Genomic DNA, 14,244 nt, shown 5'->3' with positions numbered 1-14,244 from the left:
CTCCAGTGTTTTATTTCTACAGGATCTCTGAGGATTTGCTCAGTTTTCTCCCTCTATTTCTTTTCTATATATTCCTCATACTGTGTAATTTGTTTGCTGTTAACCCAATTGCTTTTTTTAAAGCTGTGTTCATTTTTCTACTTTATATTTTATAGTATATCTTGTAGAAGCTCACATTTTAAGATGGAATCCAAAGTGTAAGTATTATTATAATATATTATTATTTGGTGTTAAATGCTTATGTCGCAATGTCTAAATTTTCTTCCATAATGTACATTTTAATAATATAAATATATATATTTGTATTGAACAGGAACAATAGAACCCCAATGACCTGCCCCATTTGCTTCAAGATAGACAACAACTTGGCGACCCATCTGCGTAGGAAGTGCCTGAAATATGGCAGCGATGAGGAGATCAAAGAAACCCTGGCGGAGGCCAAAATAAACTTGTCCAATATAGCATCAAAGGGACTTGCTATAAATTACAACGAGGTTGCTGCACTGTTTTGTAACGGAAAATGCATATTCAACATGATTGGGTTCCTGAAGAACCGTGGCTTTTTTATTTATAACAGTCCTGCTGTGCAAAGGTTTGTATTATTGTATAATCTATTATGATAATAAAATGTATTTTTATTTGGTTTCATTTGGTTTCTATAAAGTTTTAATTTTGTCTTTCCACTTGAAAATAGTCAACTTGAAAGTTGTGAAAATAAGGAAGTTAGGATCTTACAGAAAAAGATTGATTGCATGAGGAAAGAAATTGGGACACAGACAGAACCAGAGATGGCCGTTTGTCAGCCTAAGAGGTAATGGATATGTGTCTCTTAGAATATATATATATATTGTTAAATATATATTACATGTTTCTATGCATGTGATATTAAACTCTATCTCATTGTCTTATAGCTTTGAAGACCCTGCACCACAACGAATACAGCCTATGATCAATGACTTGGACACAAAAAAACAGAGAGAACTACAAATCATATATGAACAAAATAGCCAAGAAAGTCATCATAAAGGCAGGAAAGGAGTAGAGCCAGAAGACCAAGAAGAGCAAGACCAAGGAGAGCAAGAAGAGCAAGACCAAGAAGAGCAAGACCAAGGAGAGCAAGAAGAGCAAGACCAAGGAGAGCAAGAAGACCAAGAAGAGCAAAAGGAAGAAGAAGAAAATGGAGCAACAGAAACAGCAACAGTCAAGCCAAAAATTGCATGGAAAAACCCACTGAGGAAGAAGATGACCGAAGCAGGAATGTACAAAAGGCATTCCCTGGAAAGAAAACCAATTTCTGATTTTGCTACATACCTCTCAAAGACCTTAGGGGTTGAGAGGTATAAACAAGAGGTGCAAAATGTTGCACGTTTCCTATATTATATGGATAACGAGAAACCCTCTCTGAAGTTCTTGTTTAATATTCAGAAGACAAATGAATATTTTGACAAGCTACTAGATATTGGAAATACTCATCAAACTGTCTTCAATTACATGAAGAATCTGAAGAGGTTTATCTCCTTTCTGATGGATGCAACAGACCTATTAATAAAAGACAAGGAGGCTTATAACATCTCTGGTATCTATTCATCTCAGCTGAGGGTTATCCAGAAAAAACTAAGCAAAGGAATATTCAAAGAAAACATGTCAAAGAAGTAGGTGTTAAAACATGAATAAATATTATTAATTTCAAAAATTGTACATTTCAACAAACTTCACTTTCTTATATTATGCATTCATCAAACGTTCATTACTTTCTTTCCACAGAGAAAATTTTTGGGAAAACATTAGTCAGGAAAAGTTTATGGAATACATGGTGAAAGCATCAGAGATGCCAATGCTATACTGCCAAGAGAGCAAAGATAATCCTACCACCTCCAAGTAAGTAGTTTAACAGTAATATCTTTACATTATTTCACCTTTACAAAACTTATGTTTGTCTATTTTATTATCACCGTTATTAAAATCTGTGTCTCTTCTTCAGAACTAAGGTAGTGGAGAAACCTGCAACCTTGCCTGTTATAAGATCAAAAGCGGACGAGTTTGAAAAATTCATTGAAAAGTATCCTGTCAGTGTGGAGAAGGACCCACCCCCTCAAAAAATATGCCTTGCTGAGTCTGCTGTCCATGGGCAACATTTATATGGCAGGTGGAGGAAATTGCAGAACAGGATGCGAGTGCACTATACAATCGGTAAGATTAACATAACCCTAATGCAACAGTTTACCTCAGGAGGTGGCCATAGCAGGAACAGTGGATAGCCTCCATCATATCAAAGCCTTAATACATTCTTTGATTTATTCTTGACAGAATTGCTTCAAGATCATCGGCCAAGTGAAGAGGAGGTGAGGAAATGTATTGGACTGCAGCTATGGAAGAACAACCTACCAAGGACCAAAGACATTTTAGAGCAATGGAAGAAGAAGTGATTTCAGTGCAAAGAATGACCTTTGTTTTTTTTGTTTTTATTTGCGGTGGTTTTGCAGGATGGGGTTTGATAAATAAATATAATTTCATTATTTTTTGGGACTATGATAATGGGGATTGTTTGGGGATTGAGATGATGGGGTTTGTTCAATAAATGCACTTTCATAATTTTTTGGTGTCTTGGATAATGAGATTTGATCAATAAAATATATTCCCTATTTTATTGAACACTTTGTGTCTGGAAGTTTATTATGGTACATTTAGGGTATTATTTTCACAGACCTCACAAGGAGACCGACCATTGGTTACACACATAACCTCATAATACACACCTTAACCACTGCAGGTCATAATACACACCCTAGCTGCTGCAGAACCTCATAATATTGTATTTTTACATTTAGTCGTTAGACTACTGGTTGCCTACTTTTATTTTATTTAGTTTAATAAATGGTGAAAACTGAAAACAGCCTACTTAACTTCTAACTTTAAAACTCTCAACAGTGGGCATTGGCGGTGCTACACTAGATATATTATTCTATTGACAGCCGTTTGGCAATGGCAACTGTAGCTTTTTTCAGCTGGCTGTTTGCCTCATTCAGTGGCGTTCTGATTACAGCACAGTCCCTCGCTGTGCTGCCTTCTACTGGCGACGCAGTCACTTGCTGAACTGTGAACTTGCTATTCTGTAGCTAGCAACCTCATGATAGGTCCACTGTGATCTAAAATCTTAAACGCTGCCCCCCGACATGTTTCGCCATTAAAATTTTTAAAACGTGGTTACCCCAAAAAAGTTATACACAAAGCGTATCGGAAGGCAAAAGACAAGGATAGAAATGATCTACTAAAGAATCAAAAAGAAAAAATTAGCAGTGACAAAATACACCCGGCAACGCCACTCTCCCCACAGACTGCCCGATCCCCTGAGGACGCCATATCTATGGCGAAACATGTCGAGGGGCAGCGTTTAAGATTTTAGATCACAGTGGACCTATCATGAGGTTGCTAGCTACAGAATAGCAAGTTCACAGTTCAGCAAGTGACTGCGTCGCCAGTAAAAAGCAGCACAGCGAGGGACTGTGCCGTAATCAGAACGCCACTGAATGAGCCTGGGTGACAGGATAGGCAGCAGGCAGCTACTGCAGCACTTGCATCATCAGTAACGTTATAATACAGTGCTAATAAGCGCTAATATTGAACAGCCTGTTGACATTGTTGCAAACAACTGTTGCAAAATAGTGGACACTGATATCTATTTCAGCATACAAAGAGGCAAACAGCCAGCTGAAAAAAGCTACAGTTGCCATTGCCAAACGGCTGTCAATAGAATAATATATCTAGTGTAGCACCGCCAAGGCCCACTGTTGAGAGTTTTAAAGTTATAATTTAAGTAGGCTGTTTTCAGTTTTCACCATTTATTAAACTAAAGAAAATAAAAGTTAATTTTTACCAATAAAAAGATCACTAAATAAATAAGCGCATGTCAAGAGTAGGCAACTAGGGATGAGCGAACTCGAACTGTATAGTTCGGGTTCGTACCGAATTTTGGGGTGTCCGTGACACGGACCCGAACCCGGACATTTTCGTAAAAGTCCGGGTTCGGGTTCGGTGTTCGTCGCTTTCTTCGCGCTTTTGTGACGCTTTCTTGGCGCTTTTTGAAAGGCTGCAAAGCAGCCAATCAACAAGCGTCATACTACTTGCCCCAAGAGGCCATCACAGCCATGCCTACTATTGGCATGGCTGTGATTGGCCAGAGCACCATGTGACCCAGCCTCTATTTAAGCTGGAGTCACATAGCGCCGCCCGTCACTCTGCTCTGATTAGCGTAGGGAGAGGTTGCGGCTGCGACAGTAGGGCGAGATTAGGCAGATTAACTCCTCCAAAGGACTTGATTAACTGATCGATCTGCAGCTGTGGATCATTGAGCTGCTGATCCTCAATTGCTCACTGTTTTTAGGCTGCACAGACCGTTTGTCAGTCTCATTTTTCTGGGGTGATCGGCGGCCATTTTGTGTCTTGTGGTGCGCCAGCACAAGCTGCGACCAAGTGCATTTAACCCTCAATGGTGTGGTTGTTTTTTGGCTAAAGCCTACATCAGGGTGAAGCTGTCACACCAAGTGCATTTAACCAGCAATAGTCTGTTCATTTTTTGGCCATATACAAAATCAGGGGCAAGCTGCGCCTGTCACCAAGTGCATTTAACCCTCAATGGTGTGGTTGTTTTTTGGCTAAAGCCTACATCAGGGTGAAGCTGTCACACCAAGTGCATTTAACCAGCAATAGTCTGTTCATTTTTTGGCCATATACAAAATCAGGGGCAAGCTGCGCCTGTCACCAAGTGCATTTAACCCTCAATGGTGTGGTTGTTTTTTGGCTAAAGCCTACATCAGGGTGAAGCTGTCACACCAAGTGCATTTAACCAGCAATAGTCTGTTCATTTTTTGGCCATATACAAAATCAGGGGCAAGCTGCGCCTGTCACCAAGTGCATTTAACCCTCAATGGTGTGGTTGTTTTTTGGCTAAAGCCTACATCAGGGTGAAGCTGTCACACCAAGTGCATTTAACCAGCAATAGTCTGTTCATTTTTTGGCCATATCCCAGTCTAATTCTGTCACTAAATCCATACCGGTCACCCAGCGCCTAAATACTAGGCCTCAAATTTATATCCAGCTAAATCTGTCCCTAGTGCTGTAGCTGGGCGAGTTATTTAGTGTCCGTTCAAGCACATTTCTTGTTCTGGGTTGAAATACAATTCTCAATTTAGCAATTTCATAATTTAGTGGTTCCTGCTATATCAGAGCTCTTTGAAATCTATCCCAAAAAGGGTATATAATATTGAAGGTGCACATAGGGTCATTCAGAGTAACTTCACACACACCCGCTACTGTGTATTTCCAAGTCTAATTCTGTCACTAAATCCATACCGGTGACCCAGCGCCTAAATACTAGGCCTCAAATTTAATTCCCTCTAAATCTCTCGTTACCCACCGCTGTACTGTTGTTGCTGGGCAAGATATTTAGTGTCCGTCAAAGCACATTTTTTGTTCTGGGTTGAAGTACAATTCCCAATTTAGCAATTTCATAATTTAGTGGTTTCTGCTATATCAGAGCTATTTGAAATCTATCCCAAAAAGGGTATATAATATTGAAGGTGCACATAGGGTCATTCAGAATAACTTCACACACACCCGCTACTGTGTATTTCCAAGTCTAATTCTGTCACTAAACCCATACCTGTCACCCAGCGCCTAAATACTAGGCCTCAAATTTAAATCCCTCTAAATCTCTCGTTACCGTTGTCCTGTTGTAGCTGGGAAAGTTATTTAGTGTCCGTCAAAGCACATTTTTTGTTCTGGGTTGAAGTACAATTCCCAATTTAGCAATTTCATAATTTAGTGGTTTCTGCTATATCAGAGCTATTTGAAATCTATCCCAAAAAGGGTATATAATATTGAAGGTGCACATAGGGTCATTCAGAATAACTTCACACACACCCGCTACTGTGTATTTCCAAGTCTAATTCTGTCACTAAACCCATACCTGTCACCCAGCGCCTAAATACTAGGCCTCAAATTTAAATCCCTCTAAATCTCTCGTTACCGTTGTCCTGTTGTAGCTGGGAAAGTTATTTAGTGCCCGTCAAAGCACATTTTTTGTTCTGGGTTGAAGTACAATTCCCAATTTAGCAATTTCATAATTTAGTGGTTCCTGCTATATCAGAGCTATTTGAAATCTATCCCAAAAAGGGTATATAATATTGAAGGTGCACATAGGGTCATTCAGAATAACTTCACACACACCCGCTACTGTGTATTTCCAAGTCTAATTCTGTCACTAAATCCATACCGGTGACCCAGCGCCTAAATACTAGGCCTCAAATTTAATTCCCTCTAAATCTCTCGTTACCCACCGGTGTACTGTTGTTGCTGGGCAAGATATTTAGTGTCCGTCAAAGCACATTTTTTGTTCTGGGTTGAAGTACAATTCCCAATTTAGCAATTTCATAATTTAGTGGTTTCTGCTATATCAGAGCTATTTGAAATCTATCCCTAAAAGGGTATATAATATTGAAGGTGCACATAGGGTCATTCAGAATAACTTCACACACACCCGCTACTGTGTATTTCCAAGTCTAATTCTGTCACTAAACCCATACCTGTCACCCAGCGCCTAAATACTAGGCCTCAAATTTAAATCCCTCTAAATCTCTCGTTACCCACCACTGTACTGTTGTTGCTGGGCAAGATATTTAGTGTCCGTCAAAGCACATTTTTTGTTCTGGGTTGAAGTACAATTCCCAATTTAGCAATTTCATAATTTAGTGGTTTCTGCTATATCAGAGCTATTTGAAATCTATCCCTAAAAGGGTATATAATATTGAAGGTGCACATAGGGTCATTCAGAATAACTTCACACACACGCTTCTGTGCATTTCCAAGTCTAATTCTGTCACTAAATCCATACCGGTGACCCAGCGCCTAAATACTAGGCCTCAAATTTAAATCCCTCTAAATCTCTCGTTACCCACCGCTGTACTGTTGTTGCTGGGCAAGATATTTAGTGTCCGTCAAAGCACATTTTTTGTTCTGGGTTGAAGTACAATTCCCAATTTAGCAATTTCATAATTTAGTGGTTTCTGCTATATCAGAGCTATTTGAAATCTATCCCTAAAAGGGTATATAATATTGAAGGTGCACATAGGGTCATTCAGAATAACTTCACACACACGCTTCTGTGCATTTCCAAGTCTAATTCTGTCACTAAATCCATACCGGTGACCCAGCGCCTAAATACTAGGCCTCAAATTTAATTCCCTCTAAATCTCTCGTTACCCACCGCTGTACTGTTGTTGCTGGGCAAGATATTTAGTGTCCGTCAAAGCACATTTTTTGTTCTGGGTTGAAGTACAATTCCCAATTTAGCAATTTCATAATTTAGTGGTTTCTGCTATATCAGAGCTATTTGAAATCTATCCCTAAAAGGGTATATAATATTGAAGGTGCACATAGGGTCATTCAGAATAACTTCACACACACCCGCTACTGTGTATTTCCAAGTCTAATTCTGTCACTAAATCCATACCGGTGACCCAGCGCCTAAATACTAGGCCTCAAATTTAATTCCCTCTAAATCTCTCGTTACCCACCGGTGTACTGTTGTTGCTGGGCAAGATATTTAGTGTCCGTCAAAGCACATTTTTTGTTCTGGGTTGAAGTACAATTCCCAATTTAGCAATTTCATAATTTAGTGGTTTCTGCTATATCAGAGCTATTTGAAATCTATCCCTAAAAGGGTATATAATATTGAAGGTGCACATAGGGTCATTCAGAATAACTTCACACACACGCTTCTGTGCATTTCCAAGTCTAATTCTGTCACTAAATCCATACCGGTGACCCAGCGCCTAAATACTAGGCCTCAAATTTAAATCCCTCTAAATCTCTCGTTACCCACCACTGTACTGTTGTTGCTGGGCAAGATATTTAGTGTCCGTCAAAGCACATTTTTTGTTCTGGGTTGAAGTACAATTCCCAATTTAGCAATTTCATAATTTAGTGGTTTCTGCTATATCAGAGCTATTTGAAATCTATCCCTAAAAGGGTATATAATATTGAAGGTGCACATAGGGTCATTCAGAATAACTTCACACACACGCTTCTGTGCATTTCCAAGTCTAATTCTGTCACTAAATCCATACCGGTGACCCAGCGCCTAAATACTAGGCCTCAAATTTAAATCCCTCTAAATCTCTCGTTACCCACCGCTGTACTGTTGTTGCTGGGCAAGATATTTAGTGTCCGTCAAAGCACATTTTTTGTTCTGGGTTGAAGTACAATTCCCAATTTAGCAATTTCATAATTTAGTGGTTTCTGCTATATCAGAGCTATTTGAAATCTATCCCTAAAAGGGTATATAATATTGAAGGTGCACATAGGGTCATTCAGAATAACTTCACACACACGCTTCTGTGCATTTCCAAGTCTAATTCTGTCACTAAATCCATACCGGTGACCCAGCGCCTAAATACTAGGCCTCAAATTTAAATCCCTCTAAATCTCTCGTTACCCACCGCTGTACTGTTGTTGCTGGGCAAGATATTTAGTGTCCGTCAAAGCACATTTTTTGTTCTGGGTTGAAGTACAATTCCCAATTTAGCAATTTCATAATTTAGTGGTTCCTGCTATATCAGAGCTATTTGAAATCTATCCCAAAAAGGGTATATAATATTGAAGGTGCACATAGGGTCATTCAGAATAACTTCACACACACGCTTCTGTGCATTTCCAAGTCTAATTCTGTCACTAAATCCATACCGGTGACCCAGCGCCTAAATACTAGGCCTCAAATTTAAATCCCTCTAAATCTCTCGTTACCCACCGCTGTACTGTTGTTGCTGGGCAAGATATTTAGTGTCCGTCAAAGCACATTTTTTGTTCTGGGTTGAAGTACAATTCCCAATTTAGCAATTTCATAATTTAGTGGTTTCTGCTATATCAGAGCTATTTGAAATCTATCCCTAAAAGGGTATATAATATTGAAGGTGCACATAGGGTCATTCAGAATAACTTCACACACACGCTTCTGTGCATTTCCAAGTCTAATTCTGTCACTAAATCCATACCGGTCACCCAGCGCCTAAATACTAGGCCTCAAATTTATATCCCGCTGAATTTGAATACAATACATTGGGCCAAATAATATATTTGTTGTTGTGGTGAACCATAACAATGAGAAAAACATCTAGTAAGGGACGCGGACGTGGACATGGTCGTGGTGGTGTTAGTGGACCCTCTGGTGCTGGGAGAGGACGTGGCCGTTCTGCCACATCCACACGTCCTAGTGTACCAACTACCTCAGGTCCCAGTAGCCGCCAGAATTTACAGCGATATATGGTGGGGCCCAATGCCGTTCTAAGGATGGTAAGGCCTGAGCAGGTACAGGCATTAGTCAATTGGGTGGCCGACAGTGGATCCAGCACGTTCACATTATCTCCCACCCAGTCTTCTGCAGAAAGCGCACAGATGGCGCCTGAAAACCAACCCCATCAGTCTGTCACATCACCCCCATGCATACCAGGGAAACTGTCTCAGCCTCAAGTTATGCAGCAGTCTCTTATGCTGTTTGAAGACTCCGCTGGCAGGGTTTCCCAAGGGCATCCACCTAGCCCTTCCCCAGCGGTGAAAGACATAGAATGCACTGACGCACAACCACTTATGTTTCCTGATGATGAGGACATGGGAATACCACCTCAGCATGTCTCTGATGATGACGAAACACAGGTGCCAACTGCTGCGTCTTTCTGCAGTGTGCAGACTGAACAGGAGGTCAGGGATCAAGACTGGGTGGAAGACGATGCAGGGGACGATGAGGTCCTAGACCCCACATGGAATGAAGGTCGTGCCACTGACTTTCACAGTTCGGAGGAAGAGGCAGTGGTGAGACCGAGCCAACAGCGTAGCAAAAGAGGGAGCAGTGGGCAAAAGCAGAACACCCGCCGCCAAGAGACTCCGCCTGCTACTGACCGCCGCCATCTGGGACCGAGCACCCCAAAGGCAGCTTCAAGGAGTTCCCTGGCATGGCACTTCTTCAAACAATGTGCTGACGACAAGACCCGAGTGGTTTGCACGCTGTGCCATCAGAGCCTGAAGCGAGGCATTAACGTTCTGAACCTGAGCACAACCTGCATGACCAGGCACCTGCATGCAAAGCATGAACTGCAGTGGAGTAAACACCTTAAAACCAAGGAAGTCACTCAGGCTCCCCCTGCTACCTCTTCTGCTGCTGCCGCCTCGGCCTATTCTGCTGCTGCCGCCTCGGCCTCTTCCTCCGCCTCTGGAGGAACGTTGGCACCTGCCGCCCAGCAAACAGGGGATGTACCACCAACACCACCACCACCACCTCCGTCACCAAGCGTCTCAACCATGTCACACGCCAGCGTTCAGCTCTCCATCTCACAAACATTTGATAGAAAGCGTAAATTCCCACCTAGCCACCCTCGATCCCTGGCCCTGAATGCCAGCATTTCTAAACTACTGGCCTATGAAATGCTGTCATTTAGGCTGGTGGACACAGACAGCTTCAAACAGCTCATGTCGCTTGCTGTCCCACAGTATGTTGTTCCCAGCCGGCACTACTTCTCCAAGAGAGCCGTGCCTTCCCTGCACAACCAAGTATCCGATAAAATCAAGTGTGCACTGCGCAACGCCATCTGTGGCAAGGTCCACCTAACCACAGATACGTGGACCAGTAAGCACGGCCAGGGACGCTATATCTCCCTAACTGCACACTGGGTAAATGTAGTGGCAGCTGGGCCCCAGGCGGAGAGCTGTTTGGCGCACGTCCTTCCGCCGCCAAGGATCGCAGGGCAACATTCTTTGCCTCCTGTTGCCACCTCCTCCTTCTCGGCTTCCTCCTCCTCTTCTTCCACCTGCTCATCCAGTCAGCCACACACCTTCACCACCAACTTCAGCACAGCCCGGGGTAAACGTCAGCAGGCCATTCTGAAACTCATATGTTTGGGGGACAGGCCCCACACCGCACAGGAGTTGTGGTGGGGTATAGAACAACAGACCGACGAGTGGTTGCTGCCGGTGAGCCTCAAGCCCGGCCTGGTGGTGTGTGATAATGGGCGAAATCTCGTTGCAGCTCTGGGACTAGCCAATTTGACGCACATCCCTTGCTTGGCGCATGTGCTGAATTTGGTGGTGCAGAAGTTCATTCACAACTACCCCGACATGTCAGAGCTGCTGCATAAAGTGCGGGCCGTCTGTTCGCGCTTCCGGCGTTCACATCCTGCTGCTGCTCGCCTGTCTGCGCTACAGCGTAACTTCGGCCTTCCCGCTCACCGCCTCATATGCGACGTGCCCACCAGGTGGAACTCCACCTTGCACATGCTGGACAGACTGTGCGAGCAGCAGCAGGCCATAGTGGAGTTTCAGCTGCAGCACGCACGGGTCAGTCGCACTACAGAACAGCACCACTTCACCACCAATGACTGGGCCTCCATGCGAGACCTGTGTGCCCTGTTGCGCTGTTTCGAGTACTCCACCAACATGGCCAGTGGCGATGACACCGTTATCAGCGTTACAATACCACTTCTATGTCTCCTTGAGAAAACACTTAGGGCGATGATGGAAGAGGAGGTGGCCCAGGAGGAGGAGGAGGAGGAAGAGGGGTCATTTTTAGCACTTTCAGGCCAGTCTCTTCGAAGTGACTCAGAGGGAGGTTTTTGGCAACAGCAGAGGCCAGGTACAAATGTGGCCAGCCAGGGCCCACTACTGGAGGACGAGGAGGACGAGGATGAGGAGGAGGTGGAGGAGGATGAGGATGAAGCATGGTCACAGCGGGGTGGCACCCAACGCAGCTCGGGTCCATCACTGGTGCGTGGCTGGGGGGAAAGGCAGGACGATGACGATACGCCTCCCACAGAGGACAGCTTGTCCTTACCCCTGGGCAGCCTGGCACACATGAGCGACTACATGCTGCAGTGCCTGCGCAACGACAGCAGAGTTGCCCACATTTTAACCTGTGCGGACTACTGGGTTGCCACCCTGCTGGATCCACGCTACAAAGACAATGTGCCCACCTTACTTCCTGCACTGGAGCGTGATAGGAAGATGCGCGAGTACAAGCGCACGTTGGTAGACGCGCTACTGAGAGCATTCCCAAATGTCACAGGGGAACAAGTGGAAGCCCAAGGCCAAGGCAGAGGAGGAGCAAGAGGTCGCCAAGGCAGCTGTGTCACGGCCAGCTCCTCTGAGGGCAGGGTTAGCATGGCAGAGATGTGGAAAACTTTTGTCAACACGCCACAGCTAACTGCACCACCACCTGATACGCAACGTGTTAGCAGGAGGCAACATTTCACTAACATGGTGGAACAGTACGTGTGCACACCCCTCCACGTACTGACTGATGGTTCGGCCCCATTCAACTTCTGGGTCTCTAAATTGTCCACGTGGCCAGAGCTAGCCTTTTATGCCTTGGAGGTGCTGGCCTGCCCGGCAGCCAGCGTTTTGTCTGAACGTGTATTCAGCACGGCAGGGGGCGTCATTACAGACAAACGCAGCCGCCTGTCTACAGCCAATGTTGACAAGCTGACGTTCATAAAAATGAACCAGGCATGGATCCCACAGGACCTGTCCGTCCCTTGTCCAGATTAGACATTAACTACCTCCCCATAACCATATATTATTGGACTCCAGGGCACTTCCTCATTCAATCCTATTTTTATTTTCATTTTACCATTATATTGCGATGCTACCCAAAGTTGAATGAACCTCTCCTCTGCCTGTGTGCTAGGCCTAAATATATGCCAATGGACTGTTGCAGTGGTGGCTGACATGAAGCCTGATTCTCTGCTATGACATGCAGACTAATTCTCTGCTGACATGAAGCCAGATTGTCTGTTACGGGACCTCTCTCCTCTGCCTGGGTGCTGGGCCTAAATTTATGACCATGGACTGTTGCAGTGGTGGCTGACGTGAAGCCTGATTCTCTGCTATGACATGCAGACTGATTCTCTGCTGACATGAAGCCAGATTGTCTGTTACGGGACCTCTCTGCTCTGCCTGTGTGCTAGGCCTAAATATATGCCAATGGACTGTTGCAGTGGTGGGTGACGTGAAGCCTCATTCTCTGCTATGACATGCAGACTGATTCTCTGCTGACATGAAGCCAGATCCTCTGTTACGGGAGCTCTCTCCTCTGCCTGGGTGCTGGGCCTAAATTTATGACAATTGACTGTTGCAGTGGTGGGTGACGTGAAGCCTGATTCTCTGCTATGATATGAAGACTGATTCTCTGCTGACATGAAGCCAGATTGTCTGTTACGGGACCTTTCTCCTCTGCCTGGGTTCTGGGCCTAAATTTATGAAAATTGACTCTTACAGTGGTGGGTGACGTGAAGCCTGATTCTAGGCTATGATATGAAGACTGATTCTCTGCTGACATGAAGCCAGATTGTCTGTTACGGGACCTTTCTCCTCTGCCTGGGTTCTGGGCCTAAATTTATGAAAATTGACTCTTACAGTGGTGGGTGACGTGAAGCCTGATTCTCTGCTATGATATGAAGACTGATTCTCTGCTGACATGAAGCCAGATTGTCTGTTACGGGACCTCTCTCCTCTGCCTGGGTGCTGGGCCTAAATTTATGACAATGGACTGTTGCAGTGGTGGCTGACGTGAAGCCTGATTCTCTGCTATGACATGCAGACTGATTCTCTGCTGTCATGAAGCCAGATTGTCTGTTACGGGACCTCTCTGCTCTGCCTGTGTGCTAGGCCTAAATATATGCCAATGGACTGTTGCAGTGGTGGCTGACGTGAAGCCTCATTCTCTGCTATGACATGCAGACTAATTCTCTGCTGACATGAAGCCAGATTGTCTGTTACGGGACCTCTCTCCTCTGCCTGGGTGCTGGGCCTAAATTTATGACAATGGACTGTTGCAGTGGTGGCTGACGTGAAGCCTGATTCTCTGCTATGACATGCAGACTAATTCTCTGCTGACATGAAGCCAGATTGTCTGTTACGGGACCTCTCTCCTCTGCCTGGGTGCTGGGCCTAAATATATGCCAATGGACTGTTGCAGTGGTGGCTGACGTGAAGCCTCATTCTCTGCTATGACATGCAGACTAATTCTCTGCTGTCATGAAGCCAGATTGTCTGTTACGGGACCTCTCTGCTCTGCCTGTGTGCTAGGCCTAAATATATGCCAATGGACTGTTGCAGTGGTGGGTGACGTGAAGCCTCATTCTCTGCTATGACATGCAGACTGATTCTCTGCTGACATGAAGCCAGATTGTCTGTTACGGGACCTCT

This window comes from Bufo gargarizans, chromosome 5 (genome assembly GCF_014858855.1).
Source record: "Bufo gargarizans isolate SCDJY-AF-19 chromosome 5, ASM1485885v1, whole genome shotgun sequence".
Taxonomy (NCBI): Eukaryota; Metazoa; Chordata; class Amphibia; order Anura; family Bufonidae; genus Bufo; species Bufo gargarizans.
This window is presented reverse-complemented; position numbering follows the sequence as displayed.